The following is an 18116-nucleotide window of genomic DNA, read 5'->3' as shown; positions in this document are numbered from 1 at the left end:
GAAAGTAGGTTGCGATGAATTAAAAGTATTTGAAACTAAAGAAACCCCCTAAAACTAAGATTAAAAGGTACGTATCTATTGTATTAGTTTCTTAGGACTGCCATAACAGAGTATTATAAACTGAGTAGCTTAAAATGGCCAAAATTTATTCTCTCACGGTTTTAAGACTGAAAGTCTGAAGTCAAGGTGTCAGCAGGGCCAAGGTGACTGAAGGCAGTAAGGAAGCATCTTTTTTTTTTTTTTTGCCTCTTTCTAGCTTCTGGCAGCTGCTGGTAATTTTGGCATTCCTTCGTTTGCAGATGCATCACTCAAATCTCTGCCTCCATCATCTGGCATTCTCCTATGTGTCTGTGTGTCTCTGTTTTATTTTCTTATAAGGATATCAGTTTTTGGATTCAGGTCCTTCATAATCCACTATGACCTAATCTTAACTCTAATTATATTTGCAAGCATTATTTCCAAATAGGGTTTCATTCTGATGTTCCAGTGAACATGAATTTGGGGGCATACTAGTCAACTCAGCACAGCCAAGAATCCAAAAGTGGAAATTAAACAGAAAGTAGACCACCTCTCCAGATGTGGAAAACAATATTGTTAAATCTCTATAGAGTTAAACTGGCCAACTACTCTTTTCATATCCAGTTCAGGCACTTTGGTGAATGGAACATGTTTGTTAGTATGTTTGTACCTATTTAGTACCAATTTCCTTCCTTTTTCTTGCTCACAGTGACCCATTCCTAGTACTCACCAGAAAGTAACCCCATCCTCTGCTCAGGGTTAAGTTCTGATGAGTTTAAGTAACTCATGTTAGCCCTGTTTCCCTTGTCAATCTCTTATTTAAGGATGAGCATGTGACCCATTCTCTGGCCTTTGAAATGTGGTGGGTGCTACTAAGACTTTTGTTGCTGTTGCTGTCCCGTTGCTCAGTCATGTCCGACTCTTTGCGACCCCATGAACTGCAGCATGCCAGGCTTCCCTGTCCTTCACCATCTCCTGGAGCTTGCTCAAACCCATGTCCATTGAGTCGGTGATGCCATCCAACCATCTTGTCCTCCGTCGTCCCCCCTCCTTCAATCTTTCCAAGCATCAGGGTCTTTTCAAATGAGTCAGTTCTTCACATCAGGAGGCCAAAGTATTGGAGCTTCAGCTTCAGCATCAGTCCCTCCAATGAATATTCAGGACTGATTCCTTTAGGATGGACTAGTTGGATCTCCTTGCAGTCCAAGGGGCTCTCAAGAGTCTTCTCCAACACCACAGTTCAAAAACATCAATTCTTCAGTGCTCAGCTTTCTTTATGATCCAACTTTCACATTCATACATGATGGAAAAACAATAGCTTTGATTATATGGACTTTTGTCAATAAAGTCAAGTCTCTGCTTTTTAACATACTGTCTAGGTTGGTCATAGCATTTCTTCCAAGGAGGAATTGTCTTTGAATTTCATGGCTGCAGTCACCATCTGCAGTGATTTTGGAGCCCAGGAAAATAAAGTCTGCCACTGTTTCCATTGTTTCCCCATCTATTTGCCATGAAGTGATGGGACTGTATGCCATGAGCTTCATTTTTTGAATGTTGATTTTTAAGCCAACCTTTCACTCTCCTCTTTCACCCTCATCAAAAGTTTCTTTAGTTCCTCTTCTCTTTCTGCCATAAGGGTGGTGTTATCTGCATATCTGAGGTGATTGATATTTCTCCCGGCAATCTCGATTCCAGCTTGTGTTTCATCCAGCCCGGCATTTTGCATGATGTACTCTACATATAAGTTAAATAAGCAGGGTGACAATATACAGCCTTGACGTACTCTTTTCCCAATTTGGAACCAGCTCATTTTTCCACGTCCAGTTCCAACTGTTGCTTCTTGACCTGTATACAAGTTTCTCAGGAGACAGGTAAGATGGTCTGGTATTCCCATCTCATGAAGAATTTTCCACAGTTTATTGTGATCCACACAGTCAAAGGCTTTAGAGTAGTCAATGAAGCAGATGTTTTTCTGGAATTCTCTTGCTTTTCAATGATCCAACGGATGTTGGCAATTTGATCTCTGATTCCTCTGCCTTTTCTAAATCCAGCTTGAATATCTGGAAGTTCTCAGTTCATGTATTCTTGAAGCCTAGCTTGGAGAATTTTGAGCATTACTTTGCTAGTGTGTGAAATGAGTGTAAATGTGTGGTAATTTGCACATTCTTTGGCATTGCCTTTCTTCGGGATTGGAATGAAAACTGACCTTTTCCAGACCTGTGGCCACTGATGAGTTTTCCAAATTTGCTGGTATATTGAGTGCAGCACTTTAACAGCATCATATTTTAGGATTTCAAATAGCTCAGCTGGAATTCTATCACCTCCACTAGCTTACTCATATATAAAGGTTTTATTAAAACATCCTACGTAGAGATGCTTGTATAAATATAAGAGTAAGATGAGAGTTAAGCTGACATGACGATGGTCTGATATTATGAAAATCTGTGTGTTAGTTTCTTAGTCATGTCCGATTCTTTCCAACCTCTTGGATCATAGCCTGCCAGGCTCCTCTGTCCATGGAATTCTCCAGGCAAGAACATTGGAGTGGGTTGCCATTTCCTTCTCCAGGGGATCTTCCTGATCCAGAGATCAAACCCAGGTCTCCTGCCTTGCAGGCAGATTCTTTACCATCTGAACTACAGGAAAGTCCTATGAAAACCTGGATGCCTTTAAATCTCCCCATCACATTTTTTCTTCCTCTCATGGCTTGTGGGATCTGAGGTCCCCAACCAGGAACTGAAACTATGTCCTCAGCTGTGACAGCGAGAAGTCTTAACCTCTGAACACCAGGGAATTCCCTCCCCATCAAGATTTTTAACCTTACATTTCTGTTTGAAAATATTTTAAAAGTGAGCTATAAGGATATTCTAGAACCGGGCTCACATTCACATTGGTGTTCATGATTGTGTTGTTACTTGGTGATCCCTTAAGTGACAGTGCTTAATTTGTAATGTGTTGTAATGAGGTCTGATATGTTCTGATGTCAAAATGATCACTGACCCATAATTATTACCACGCTGAAATTCTTCAACAGTTTAAGGACAAAGCTTTTCTTCTGCACTGATACGTCATGTGACATAAACTAGTGTACCTTTGGCATGAGTGCGTTATTCATATTTCTAAAGAAGTAAATCTCTTGAGCATGTTGATGTCCAAAGTGCAGGTTATTCTGAGTCCAGCATGCCTGTGCTCCGTGCTTCTGACCTTCCCCCACTTTTTCTCTGAACTACAAGAAAGGTTTTATTCACTGTGACTGTACTGCACTCTACTTTGTGCAAATGCAAACACAGTCCTTGAAATACGTGAAAGTATTTAGTTACACGATCACATGCCAGGTGATTCCCCAGTATATTTTTTATTGCATTTCTTCCTTTTAAAATGACTGAAGCTCAGAAATGTTAAGTGACTCTTCAGGGTTGCAGAACTACTGAGCGGAGGAACCATAATTTGAATGTAGACATTTTTGCCTCCAATTATAGTGCTTTTCCAACTACACCACTGTTTTCCTAGTTAGTATGCAAACCACTGGTGATATGTCTGGTTATCTTAGGTGATAAATGGGAAAACATTTTAAACAATTGTAACTGAAAATATAATTAGCTTTATATCAAAATTATACTCTGATTTCTCAGGGTTTTACATAGGACAGGTTAAGGTAGTTAGTATCATAAAATTTTATTTTAGTCAGAACATATTAAACACAGGAGTATGGTCAGGCAAGTATATAGATGTTTCCAAATTCCAGTAACTGAATCTTCTGTTACATAAAATTATTGACATTAGCAATGATATAGATAACTTATATGGCTTCTCATATACCCTTTACAGGCAAATATTGAAGTCTTTCTTCCATAAACTCTCAGTTATTTGCAAAATCAATACAAAGACTTGTTTCTCATATCTAACCTATTGCAGCAATAGGAAAATTTTCTTACTGATGTAAACACAGGGAAATCTTTCTCACCAGAGAACTGCATGAAGATTTAACAAATCTGTTAAAACAAGTTAAGAGTAGGGCAATACATTCTTGACATTTTTTTTGGTCAGATAGGTGGTATCCATAAGCAACTTTTGTTTCATTCTCAAGTTCAGTGGCTTTCATAGGGAAAAACCATTTCTTATCTATTTAAATTGCAAGAAAAATTTCAGGGCTTCCAGAAGGAACTCATCACTCTGTAAAATTGTGGGCATTATCGAGACTGACCTTGCAAACTAGCTTATCTCACAGATTCAAAAAGATTAAATTTGTCCTTTCAAGGCAAGCTTATGAAAATATATCAAGTGTACTACACAATTGTCATGAAACTAGGGTGGGGGATACATGCCATGACTGGTGGGCCTAGCTTCTATTCATTGTCTAAATTACCCAACTATTGTTTATATTTCTGAGATTCTTAGTAATACCCTCTCCTCTTGCATGTCCTCCATGACTTGCTATATACCCACTTATTAATTCCAGGTCTGAGAATTAAGACAGTATCACTTCCTTTTCAATCTCTGTGTCTTTTATTTCTTTTTCTTGCCTTATTGCTGGGACTTCCAGTTTGGTGTTGAATAGACAGGAAAGCACTTGTTCGCAGTCATAAGAGGTGTGATAATGTGATTTATAATAAGAAATATATATTTGGTCTTCATCTCCATTTCTGGCACAGTACTCCTAACACTCTTGAAATTTTCTAAGTGACAAAAGCACTAAAGGCGCCTTTTGTCATATTAATGAGGTGACTTTTGGACTCCACCTACGGATGGGGGCTGGTTGCCAGGGGATCCAACCGTGAGATTAGAGAGTCTGAATTTTACTTCCACACCCCGTGACCTCTGAAGAGGAGGAGTTGAAGGTTGAATCAATCACAAATGGACAATTATTTAATTAGTCATGCCCATGCAGTGAATCCTCCATTAAAAATTCAAAAGGACAAGGCTTGGAGAGCCTCTGGGTTGGTGGCCATGTGGAGATTGGAGGAGAGAGGTCCTCTTAGAGAGAGCATGGAACCTCTATGCCCTTTCCTCATACTTTGTCCTATGCATCTCTCTCATCTGACTGTTCCTAAGTGGTGTCCTTCTATAATTAACTGGTAATCTAGTAATTAAATGTTTCTCTCATTTCTGTAAGCTGCTCTAGCAAATGAATCAAACTCAAGGAGTGGGTGTGGGAACCTCTGATGTACAGCCAATCAGTCGTAAATGCAAGTGACAACCTGGACTTGGGATTGGTGTTGGAAGTGGAGTAGGGGCTGGGGAGAAGTCCTCTGGGACTTAATCCTTAACGTGTAGAATCTAACGCTATTTCCAGGCAGATAGTGTTGGAATAGAGTTGACTTATAGGACACTCGGCTAGTGGCCAAAAGTTGATTGATGCGAGGGGAGAAAAGCGCATACATTAGAATTGATGTTCAGAAAGCTTTAGAAGAAAAAATTTCAGACTTTTGCCATAAGAATAGCATGAGCTGAAGTTTTTCACAGATATTTTTTGGTCTTATCTATTTTAATTCTCCTTAGTGTTTGGGAAGAATTATCCCATTTACAGATGAGAATACTGAGGCTCAAAGACATTGGGTAAATTACTACAATTATGCAGCTAGCAAGAGGTGGTCAAGACCCCGAAGCCAGCACTATTTTGACTGTACCAATGATCCAGTTTGTCAAATGCCTAGTGCTTTATTCAATGTAAATCATTCATGTAGCAAATAATTATCGAGTTCATATTTATGTGCTGTGTTTTGAAAGTGCAAAGCACTGAATTAAAGTTATTAATTTAGTTTTAAAATTAAGATGATACCTAGGTTATCTTTTAAGAAAGGTTTGTGGAAGATTCTGTATAGATTACTTAGAAAGATGAGAGGAAGTCACCTTACTGATGGGAAATGATGTTCAATCAGGAACATTAAGCATCAAAGAGATGCTGAGTTTTAGTTCTTAGAGCATGGGGTTGTGTCTCCAGAGATAATTTGCAACAACCTGTGTTGAAGAATTCCACTTCAAATATAGGCTGTACTTATGGAGCAGTACCATAGGATTGGTAATTGCCACGGTCTTCTTTAGGCATCATATCAGAGAATGTCCTTTCTGATTTTATTGGGAGTTAATCTATTCTTATTATAACCATTTTAGTTGAGGAAGTTTTAATTTTAGGTCTAGATTTAAAAAAAAAATCTTTGTACGTATGTATGTTCTAATTCATTCAATCTAAATTGGAGGATAATTTGCAAAGTGAAAATCAGCTCATATTCCTTCTGCAGATTATGAATGAACATGAAGAGGAAGGTGAAATTGTAGAAGAGAGTCACAGAATGACAGGACTAAAAGAGACTGCAGTGGCCGATGTGCCGTTTTACAGATGGGGAAACTGTGGCCTAGAAATCTTAAGGCACATATCTAAGATTACACAACTTCTGTCCCAGTGGCAAAGCTCAGGTCTTTCAAACTCCTGTCTTATGTTCCCAAGGCCTGCATTATTTCCATTTCCACAGTCTGATAAGCATCAAATGAGACCCTGGAATAGTTTACTTTCAAGATCTCTTTCAACTCAAAGAGTCTTTTGTTATTTTATTCTTTTTTTTAAATGGCCATGCCCTGAAGCCTATGGATCTTAGTTTCTTGACCAGGGATCAAACCCATGCCCTCTGCATTGCAAGAGTGGAGTCCTAAACACTGAACCCAAGGAAGTCCCTATTTTATTCTATTATGTTTAGAATTTTATTAGTCCTACAAACACTAATATTTGAAGTATTTTATGCTATTCTCCCTGCATAAAGAAATATTTCAAATTAAAAACCAGAGTTTCTAAAAATTTGATTGGAGGCCAATTTAATTAGAATCACTACTACCTTTGAATTCATATACATGTTTTAGTTAAACAGAACAATCTTGTCATGACTCTTTGCATTTATAGGATCAGTGGTTGTTCTTCTACCACCTGTTTCAATAAAGACCCGTGATTCCCCTGTCATGTTGGAAACGTTCATCTGCAGTGACTCAACACAACTGCACCTAAAAAATAAATTGATATTCAGCTTTCTCAAGACGCAAAATCAGCCTGAAAAAGTGAAAAATAGATCTGCTTTAAAATGTAAAGTGTGCACTGCCAAAAAATGAAACACACATATTCAAAATTTGAAAGCTCTATGATAAGATTATATCAAGTAATGTTTTCCATTTAGAAATAAAAAGTTTTTACTTTTTCCTGGATGGTGATAGAAATCATTTTTATTTCTGTCAAATCCACTGTAGCCTCTGACTCAACAGCTCTTTTCAGCTATGTCTCTAGCATCTATAGGAGAATTACCTGGTTCTGCTAATTAAAAATGCAGACTTCTGCTTCTCTCCCAGGCCTCTTTTCTAGTTGGCACCCTGGGACTTTGCACTTTAATACACTTTCTTCCCCAGTCCCAGGACGATTCTTACGTGCACTAAGTTTGTAGCACTGGCCTAGAAGACAATTTAATAACCTTCGTTTAAACATCACTAACCATGCCAGGTTCCTGACACTGCATTCTCTGATGATGATAACGTAATGCCTACTAAGCTCCTGTTTTAAACCCCTTGTAGCTACAGCTTTCCAGCTCCTACTTACAGGCTAATCCCCACCTGGTTTCTTGGATCAGTCTTGTACTTATTCAACGAGAATTTCAAAACCCAAAAGTCAGTGGTCCAGGGTTCAGCAATGAGGGTGATGATGCTATGATATTGATAAATATCTTGATATTGATTGATTGATATTTATTTATATCAAATAAATTAAGATATTGATAAATATCTATCCTGGCCCCTCCCTCTTTTTCTCTGTTTTGGTAGCTCCAGGGAAGGTAGAGGGTACATACTGTGCTGTGGGATCCCCCTCACCTCTAGGAGGCCCATTTCTCACTAGTTAGCTGGTTTATCCCACAAAATTTACCATACAGCCTTCAAACTCACCCTTCTCCTTCCCTCTCTTCCCTAGGTCCCTACAAAGGTGCTGGTTGGGTAGGATTTGAGACTTAAGGAATATTTACATCCATGTTTTGATGGACTAGTGAAATATTCTTATTTATTTTTATCCAAAACAGTTTTGGGTCTTTGCATAGGTCTTAGAACTATCTCTAAGTTTTAATTACACTCTTCTCTGTAGTCTGATTGCCACTCAATTTAACATATATCATTGACAAGTCGTCACCTGTAGGTTATGCCTCACCTACATCTCAGACCAGAAATCCTTTGATGTTTGTGTCATGTTTTAAAGAAAGTGAGGTAGACACCAGAGGTCTCAAATCCAGTTCTTCTTGGGCTAGTGAAAGAACCAGAGGAGGCCAGGCCTTCATTTTCATCTCTAGCTGATTCTTCAAACTGCTTCTTCCTTTAGTACCAAATGTCACATATAGCCACCTGTCTTTCTCAGCTCAGAATTGCTGGTACAGGGAGCACACTTTTATCTGTGACCTGTCTTTCTTTATGCCCTGTTATGCCTAGAAGAGGACCTTGACCAGAAAAAAAGGTAATCTTCCTCCCAGAGGAAAACACAAAAAGTTTTTTGTCTTTCCATCAAGCTCTCTTTTAGCCTTGAAAAGTTTGTTTGTTCAGTCGGTAAGTCGTGTCTGACTCTGCAACCCCATGGACTGCAGCATGTCAGACTTCCCTATTCACTATCTCCCTGAGTTTGCTCAAACTCATGTCCATTGAGTCGGTGATGACACCCAACCATTTCATCCTCGATCGCTCACTTCTCCTCCTTCTCTATTTGTAACCTCTGGTTCTAGCTCCCATATGGTGGTGACCTAGACCAGCAGCTGTGGAGATCTTGCGAGGGTTACAGAGGATCTTGGGATTAAACATTGCTTAAAAATTTTTTTAACATATCTTCTTAGTAACAGGTTGTTTTCTGGATTTGCAGAATAAAACCCCTGTAAGCCAATCAGTCATTCTTTTTTTTAATTTTTCTGTCTCTCATAGGAGAACCTTAATGCCTAATTATCCTAAAGTACTGTTTTGGCAGGGATGACTAGCCAAAAATTCATGCTTCTTCCAAGATGAAGAGTAACTGCTGGCAAGCAGTGGTCCCGCCAGATCCCGCAAGTCTCTGTGCCTAGTGCCTGTGGCAAGAACCATGTAACTAGTCTTCATCAAAAGATCTTGAGCAGAAGTGTTGTGTGTCACCTCTGGCTGAGCTGGTAAAGTTCCAGATACGTGGATTTTCATCTCTCTTTGTCATCCGACGGCATGCAGAGGATCTGATCGAGATGACAAGGTAGAGTGCAGGAAAGAAGAAACCTGAATCACAAGTCACTGTCTCGGTAGATAGCTGCCCAGAAGAGCTGCTTGACCAGGAACATCCACTTCAAATCAGTGTGAGTGAGGAATAAACTTTTATTTTGTGCTATATTACTGAGACCTGTGGGATTGTTTGTTACAGCTGCTAGAGTCAATTACCCTGACTTATACAACCAACAACCACAAAAGGGGGTGAAAGGGGGACAAGACCTGTTGGTCACATATGTAAGAACAACAGATATAACTAGAAACCTAGGTATCTAGACTTGCACACTTCACGTGGAGAATCCATATCTCTAATCATCTTGCCGAAAAACCCAGTGAAAAAAGTGAAAGTGTTAGTTGCTCAGACATGTCCACCTCTTGTGTGACCCCATGGACTGCAGCCCGCCAGGCTCCTCTGTCCATGGAATTCTCCCGGCAAGAGTACTAGAGTGGGTAGCCATTCCCTTCTCCAGGGGATCTTCCTGACCCAGAAAGCAAACCCGGGTCTCCTGCATCGCAGGCAGATTCTATATTGTCTGAGTTATGAGGGAAGCCACAAAAAACACAGTACTCAAAACTAATTCTTATCAAGTGCACTGTGCTGGCCACGGAGGAGCTTCGGAGACAAATCAGAGTTCCTTAAGTCTCTGTGGCAGCCCAGAGTCCCTGCCAAATAGAGGCACTTGATAAGTGTTTGTTGAATTGGATAGTTTGAGAGTCAGAGATGAAACAAGATACAACACAAGAAAAGCATCCTAACAGGGCTATGGGAACAGATGATAGAACAACTAACTTTGCTTACTATGTCAGTTGTTAGTGGAGAAAAAGCCACAGTTTCTAGATGTCTCTCGCAGAACCATCACACAGACCGCACGGGGGTCCTTTCGGCTCTTAGGCAGAAAGGAAGATCACAGCTTGGGTCTCACTCCCCATCATTGCTGCTCCAGAAACTCCCAGAACTCTGGACTCTTCCTTTCATGGTCCCTTCCACCCAGGTCACCAATTGCTCCGGACCCTGAACACTCATCTCCAGTCCTTTATGAGACGGGGGCCCTGCGGCTCCAAGGACCGAGGGAAAGGAAATAGGCGCCTCTTTCTCCAGCGGAGAGTCATCTCACCACGTTCCCTTCTGCTCACACATTTCAAGTTCAAATTCTTTGGGGGGCAGGCACTTGGCATGGCCCTGTGGGCTCTCCAGTTTTCACATGGGGGCTGGGCATGAAAGCATTAGGGGCAGTTTGTGTTTCAGACATATTTTGATATTCTTAAAAATGTTTCATGATCTTTAAAACAAAAAGGTGAACCCAAAGTATTCTGTAAAATTGGGGTAGGGGTGGATCAGAGGGTTTATTTCTCAGGCAACTTCCTGGCTGTGTCTCACCAGTGGAGGGGTTCATCACTACTCAGTTCTGCCCCTTGAGGGCACCAGAGACTGCTTTGCTGAAGAAAAGGGTGCTTTGATGCAAACCAGATGGGCTCTGGGGCAGCAATCAGCTGTGTGACCAATGGACAGAGTCCGTGTCTGACCTGCCCTGGAAGCTCTGCCACGGGCATAGCCTGCAGAATTCTGCATGGCAGGTGGATGATAGCTGGCGACGGGGATGATGACAGGATTTAAAAGCTTGAGTTCAAATTCCAACTCTGCTGTCAGCTGTGTGGCTTTTCAAAATTCATTTAAATTCTCTGGGTTTTAGCCCCCCTATGTAAAAAGATGGGGTTAAAGGAGCTGACCCCAAAGGTGTCTTCCAGCTTAATAAAATTTCTCTAAATAATAAAGAAAATGGGAAATGATAGAACAGCATGGATTCGTATTTCCTGGAACCTTTGAAAGTGTCCTTGTCCTGGGCACAGACCTTAGCATGACCAGGAGCAAGGATGGTAGGAGAGTGGGATGGCAACAATATCAGAGCTGTGAATGACCAGGGAGGGAATGAGGCTCAGAGGTAAACTGGAGGTGGAGATCTCACAGGGTCTCCCTAGTCCATGATCTAGCCAACGCTAGTAGAATCTGGAGAAAGATGGGATAAGCTTTTCCTGTAACCACACCGAGTAGTCTAGCTGTGTGTGAAATAGCAACTGGGAGCACAGTGTAACCCAGACCTACTCAGGAATGTCAGATATCACTCACGAGCTCCACTGAAGCATGAGTGGTCATCTCGATATTATTCGCAGGCACAGGTGAGCTTTCTCTGACAATTCATTTCCATTCCCAAGTCATGCGTGATATTTTGGTTTGCACCAGCTCATCGGGGTAGGGAGACGACATGTGTGCATGTAAAATCATTCCTGAATAAATGAATGAAGGAGTCAGTGACTAAGACAGAGCGAGCCCTGAGGGGAAGAGTCTTGGCTGTGAGGAGAGTGAAGGTGATTCTGATTCAGTCAGAGCTTTGCCGAGCATTAGTCTCTGGCTCCTGAGCAGAGAGAGCACGGTGGCTGGTGAATGGGGTCCAGTCCACTGTCCCAACTGGTGCTTCCATGTAGGTTAAACTCAGAGACTGGGGTGTCACAAAACATCCTAAAGAGACTCTGTGAGGAGTGGGGGAAGAGGGGTCTCCTGTGCTGTAAATGTCAGAGGCAGAGATCAAGGAAGCCTAAGACGTTATGAATGCTGGGAAAACAACACTGTCATTCTGTTGGGGGCAGTATTGGACATTTCACTCCTTATCTTGCAGTGATGCCATGAGGGACGTGGATCAGTAAAGCTGAGTAGAATTACAGGGAAGAAGATTGCTTGGAGGGGGGTGTCAGGGTTGGGGCATCCATGGAAGCCTTTCTGAGTGAGCATTGACCCCCAGTTTACAGTGTTCATCACTCCTCCTGAGGAGCATTAATGAAGGCAAAGAAGCAAGTCTTCGGCCTCAGCTTTCCAGAAGTGCATCTTTCCAGAAACCCTTCCTGTCGTAGTAGCTGCAGGCAGATAGGCTCACAGAGGAGTAGGGGTATGGGTGTCAAGGACTGGAGGCAAGGAATGCACAGAGGGTATGCGGTGTGAATGGAGGGCTTGCCTTTTAGACCTGGCTTCTGCCTACCAGAAAGAATGAAGGGATGGAGCCAAAGCAAAAACAGCACCCAGTTGTGGATGGGACTGGTGATAGAAGCAAAGTCCGATGCTGTAAAGAGCAATATTGCATAGGAACCTGGAATGTCAGGTCCATGAAGCAAGGCAAATTGAAAGTGGTCAAACAGGAGATGGCAAGAGTGAACGTGGACATTTTAGGAATCAGCGAACTAAGATGGACTGGAATGGGTGAATTTAACTCAAACGACCATTTTATCTACTACTGTGGGCAAGAATCCCCTAGAAGAAATGGAGTAGCCATCATAGTCAACAAAAGAGTCTGAAATGCAGTACTTGGATGCCACCTCAAAAACGACAGAATGATCCCTGTTTGTTTCCAAGGCAAACCATTCAACATCACGGTAATCCAAGGCTATGCCCCAACCAGTAACACTGAAGAAGCTGAAGTTGAACAGTTCTATGAAGACCTACAAGACCTTCTAGAACTAACACTAAAAAAGATGTCCTTTTCATTATAGGGGACTGGAATGCAAAAGTAGGAAGTCAAGAAACACCTGGAGTAACAGACAAATTTGGCCTTGGAATGCGGGATGAAGCAGGGAAAAGACTAATAGAGTTTTGCCAAGAGAACACACTGGTCATAGCAAACAGCCTCTTCCAGCAACATAAGAGAAGACTCTACACATGGACATCACCAGATGGTCAACACCGAAATCAGATTGATTATATTCTTTGCAGCCAAAGATGGAGAAGCTCAATAGAGGCAGCAAAAAGAAGACTGGGAGCTGACTGTGGCTCAGATCATGAGCTCCTTATTGCCAAATTCAGACTTAAGTTGAAGAAAGTAGGAAAAACCACCGAACCATTCAGGTATGACCTAAATCAAATCCTTTCCGATTATACAGTGGAAGTGAGACATAGATTTCAAGGGACTAGATCTGATAGACAGTGCCTGATGAACCATGCATGGAGGTTTGTGACACTGTATAGGAGACAGGGATCAAGACCATCCCCAAGAAAAAGAAATGCAAAAAGGCAAAATGGTTGTCTGAGGAGGCCTTAGAAATAGCTGTGAAAAGAAGAGAAGCAAAAGGTAAAGGAGAAAAGGAAAGATATACCCATTTGAATGCAGAGTTCCAAAGAATAGCAAGGAGAGATAAGAAAGTTTTCCTCAGTGATCAGTGCAAAGAAATGGAGGAAAACAATAGAATGGGAAAGACTAGAGATCTCTTCAAGAAAATTGAGATATCAAGGGAACATTTCATGCAAAGATGCGCTCGATAAAGGACAGAAATGGTATGCACCTAACAGAAGCAGAAGATATTAAGAAGAGGTGGCAAGAATACACAGAAGAACTATACAAAAAAGATTTTCATGACCCAGATGATAATGATGGTGTGATCACTCACCTAGAGCCAGACATCCTGGAGTGAGAAGTTAAATGGGCCTTAGTAAGCATGACTACAAACAAAGCTAGTGGAGGTGATGGAATTCCAGCTGAGCTATTTCAAATCCTAAAACATGATGCTGTGAAAGTGCTGCACTCAATATGCCAGCAAATTTGGAAAACTCAGCAGTGGCCACAGGACTGGAAAAGGTCAGTTTTCATTCCAATCCCAGAGAAAGGCAATGCCAAAGAATGCTCGAACTACTGCACAATTGCACTCATCTCACACGTTAGCAAAGTAATGTTCAAAATTCTCCAAGCCACGCTTCAACAGTATGTGAACCATGAACTTCTAGATATTCAAGCTGGATTTAGAAAAGGCAGGGTCAAGAGATCAAATTGCCAACATCCATTGGATTATCAAAAAAGTAAGAGAGTTCCAGAAAAATATCTATTTCTGCTTTATTGACTATGACCAAGCTTTTGACTGTGTGGATCACCACAAACTGTAGAAAATTCTGAAAGAGATGGGAATACCAGACCACCTGACCTGCCTCTTGAGAAACCTATATGCAGGTCAGGAAGCAACAGTTAGAACTGAACATGGAACAACAGACTGGTTCCAAATAGGAAAAGGAGTATGTCAAGGCTGTATATTGTCACCCTGCTTATTTAAAGTATATGCAGAGTACATCATGAGAAACGCTGGGCTGAAAGAAGCACAAGCTGGAATCAAGATTGCTGGCAGAAATATCAATAACCTCAGATATGCAGATGACACCATCCTTATGGCAGAAAGCAAAGAAGAACTAAAGAGCTTCTTTAGTTGGCTTAAAGCTCAACATCCAGAAAACTAATATCATGGCATCTGGTCCCATCACTTCATGGGAAATAGATGGGGAAACAGTGGAAACAGTGTCAGACTTTATTTTGGGGGGCTCCAAAATCACTGCAGATGGTGACTGCAGCCATGAAATTAAAATATGCTTACGCCTTGGAAGAAAAGTTATGACCAACCTAGACAGGATATTAAACAGAGAAGGCAATGGCACCCCACTCCAGTACTCTTGCCTGGAAAATCCCATGGATGGAGGAGCCTGGTAGGCTGCAGTCCATGGGGTCGCTAAGAGTCGGACATGACTGAGCGACTTCACTTTCACTTTTCACTTTCATGCATTGGAGAAGGAAATGGCATCCCACTCCAGTGTTCTTGCCTGGAGAATCCCAGGGCTGGGGGAGCCTGGTGGGCTGCCGTCTATGGGGTCACACAGAGTTGGACACGACTGAAGTGACTTAGCTTAGCAGACAGGATATTAAAAAGCAGAGACATTACTTGGCCAACAAAGGTTTGTCTGGTCAAGTTATGGTTTTTCCAGTAGTCATGTGTGGATGTGAGGCTTGGACTATACAGAAAGCTGAGTGCCGAAGAATTGACGCTGTTGAACTGTGGCGTTGGAGAAGACTCTTGAGAGTCTCTTGGAGAGCAAAGAGATTCATCCAGTCCATCCTAAAGGAAATCAGTCCTGAATATTCAATGGATGGACTGATGCTGAAGCTGGGGCTCCAATACTTTGGCCACATGAGGCGAAGAACTGACTCATTTGAAAAGACCCTGATGCTGTGAAAGATTGAAGGTGGGAGGAGAAGGGGCCGACAGAGGATGAGATGGTTGGATGGCATAGCCAACTCGATGAACATGAGTTTGAGTGCAGTCCGGGTGTTGGTGATGGATAGGAAGGCCTGGCATGTTGCAGTCCATAGGGCTGCGAAGAGTTGGACACAACTGGGCGACTGAACTGAACGGAACTCTGCCTACCTGCTGTTGTAAAAATCTGATATCGTCCCTGACTGGTCGTTAGTTTTCTTATTTGCACAATGGGAACCATACTCACACTTCTCTAAGAACGTTCTCATGATCATTAGATGAGAGAATACCAGCAAAAGAGCTTAGGAAAACTGTAATGCATGGTATGAAAATAAACTTCATCATGAATGACAGAGGTGGTGTGTGTGTGTGTGTGTGCAGCCAGAGCTCCAGGATTATTTCTATTTCTGCTTGGTGGCTTTTTGAAGATCCTACAGGTTTGCCAGAACTACTTCTATTGGGTGACTGAAGGTGGTGGCTAATTAAGTTTTTGAATGGACTCAAGAGCATTCTGTATTTGGCCTGAATCCTTGCATTGCCACCTGAAATCATTTTTTGTAGTAGGTTGGAAGGAGATCTGGGGGTACCTGCAAATTTTCTTCTAGTTCTCAGCATAGGAGGTCTGCTCCTATTTGGCCATGGTAACCTACAACTGACTTGACAGCTAGCAGTAGTGACTACAAAACATTGTTTTGTAACTCACTGGGTCATGCATTCCTCTCTGGGTGTGCCAAGAAATCCCATATCACATGGTTGCACAACCAGGCAATTTAGACATGCACAGGTTTGAACACAGGGCCTGAGAAGATAATGCCTTGGGGACAGACAATGCAACATGGTCCCAAAACATGTCTCTGAAAGGCCGCATGGACCCTCTTGTCTCCATGTACCACCAGCGCCACTGTGGTGTGCATCCGATAATAATGACACATTTTTTTAAACAACAACAAAATATATATCTATGTGACTGCACTGGGTCTTCGTTGTGGCATGCTGGATCCTTAGTCGTGGCATGTGAACTCAGTTGCAGCATGTGAGATCTAGTTCCTTCACCAAGGACTGAACCTGGGCCCCCTGCATTGGGAGCTCCGAGTCTTAGCCACTGGACCACCAGAGAAGTCCAAATAACAAGTACTGAGAGTTTACAATGTGTCCAAAATTCTAAGTACTTTTAATGAATGATCTCATTGCTTGTTTGTTTAATTGTGGGAAAATATATATAAAATTTGGAGTAGAAAATGGCAACTTTCCTACTCCAGGCTTCAATATTCTTGCCTAGAAAGTTATATGGACTGAGGAGCCTGATGGGCTACAGTCCATGGGGTTGCAAAGAGCCTGACACAGCTGAGCTACTGAGCATGCACACATTCACACACAATACTCATTACTTGAACCATTTTTAAGTGTACAGTTCAGTGGTAGTAAGTAAGTTCTAAATGTTGTGTAACCATCATCACTGCCCATCTCCAGAAATTTTTCATTATCCCGAACAGAAACTCTATTCCCAATAACTCCTCATTACCTCTCTCTTTCCAGGCTTCCTGGTGGCTCAGATGGTAAAGCATCTCTCTGTAATATGGGAGACCTGGGTTTGATACCTGGGTTGGGAAGATCCCCTGGAGGAAGGCATGGAAACCCACTCCAGTATTCTTGCCTGGAGAATCCCCATGGACAGAGGAGCCCAGCAATCTCTATTCTACTTTCTCTCTCTATGAAATTGTCTATTCTATGTATCTCATGTAAGTGGAATAGTAAAATATTTGTCCTTTTGTGACTGGCTTATTTCACTTGGCATAATTCTTTAAAGTTCACCCATACTATAGTATGTATCAGAATTTCATTCTTTTTTTTTTTTTTTGACAAGAAAGTGGGATTTATTGGTGGGTGTGAGTAAGGAGGGGACAAGACAAGGCTCTCATAAATGGGGGGCCTGCCATTTGACCAGGGGGCCACAATTAGGGACATATTTGACCCCACAGCCATCCAGGATGAGTCACCTTCCTGCCACTATGTTCTCAGATTCACCAGCATTAAACTTAGTAAATCCCCACTTCTTGGAGACATGGATCTTCTGGTGGCCCAGGAACTTGAACTTGGCCCTGTTAGGGCCTCAGTCACATGCTCCTTGTTTTGTAGCTTGGTACGGGTGGACACTATGACTTGGTCAATGTGAACCTTGGCTACTGTGCCCAGGGGCTTTCCAAAGGCACTGCACACACCTATCTGGAGCCTAGACTGGGGACAGCATGCCAGTCATGAATGTCCACTGGCAAGGGCTGACTCCAGGCTTCCTTAGGGCAACCCATAGAGGCCATAGGCTGCATACACTAAAAAGGAGGCTGCTGTTTGAAGACATTGCACACCAGGACCCCACAGGGAAAAGAGCAGAATTTCATTCCTTTTCAAAGCGGAAAGATATTCCACTGTATGTACATATTACGTTTTATAGATTTGTTCATCTTTTAATGGACATCTGGGTTGTTTCCACCTTTGGGCTCTTGTGAATGATACTCTTTAAAACTTTTTTAATGGAAGATGCCAAACATATGCAAAAGCAGACCAAAAGAATGTGATAAACTCCCACGTACGATAATTATCCTGGGCTTCCCTGGTGGCTTAGTGGTAAAGTATCCGCCTGCCAATGCAGGAGACATGGGTTTGATCAGTCAGGAAGATTCCCTGGAGAAGGATTTGGCAACTGACTCCAGTGTTCTTGCCTGGGAAATCCCATGAACAGGGGAGCCTGGTGGGCTACAGTCCATAGGGTCACAAAAGTATTGGATACAACTTAGGGACTAAACAACAACTATAATTAT

At 42.0% G+C, this 18116-nt stretch overlaps 1 non-coding gene across 1 annotated transcript; it reads right to left on the bottom strand.

Annotated features, from left to right (window-relative positions):
• Positions 1-17574: 17574 nt before the first annotated feature.
• LOC128045867 (small nucleolar RNA SNORA70) lies at positions 17575-17706 on the bottom strand. The gene has a single exon (XR_008199197.1). It is a non-coding gene; the product is annotated as a small nucleolar RNA SNORA70 (small nucleolar RNA).
• Between the last annotated feature and the right edge of the window lie 410 nt (positions 17707-18116).

Source organism: Budorcas taxicolor, chromosome 3 (genome assembly GCF_023091745.1).
Source record: "Budorcas taxicolor isolate Tak-1 chromosome 3, Takin1.1, whole genome shotgun sequence".
Taxonomy (NCBI): domain Eukaryota; kingdom Metazoa; phylum Chordata; class Mammalia; order Artiodactyla; family Bovidae; genus Budorcas; species Budorcas taxicolor.
The sequence above is the reverse complement of the archived record's forward strand: the minus strand, read 5'-3'. Positions and strand labels throughout refer to the sequence as shown.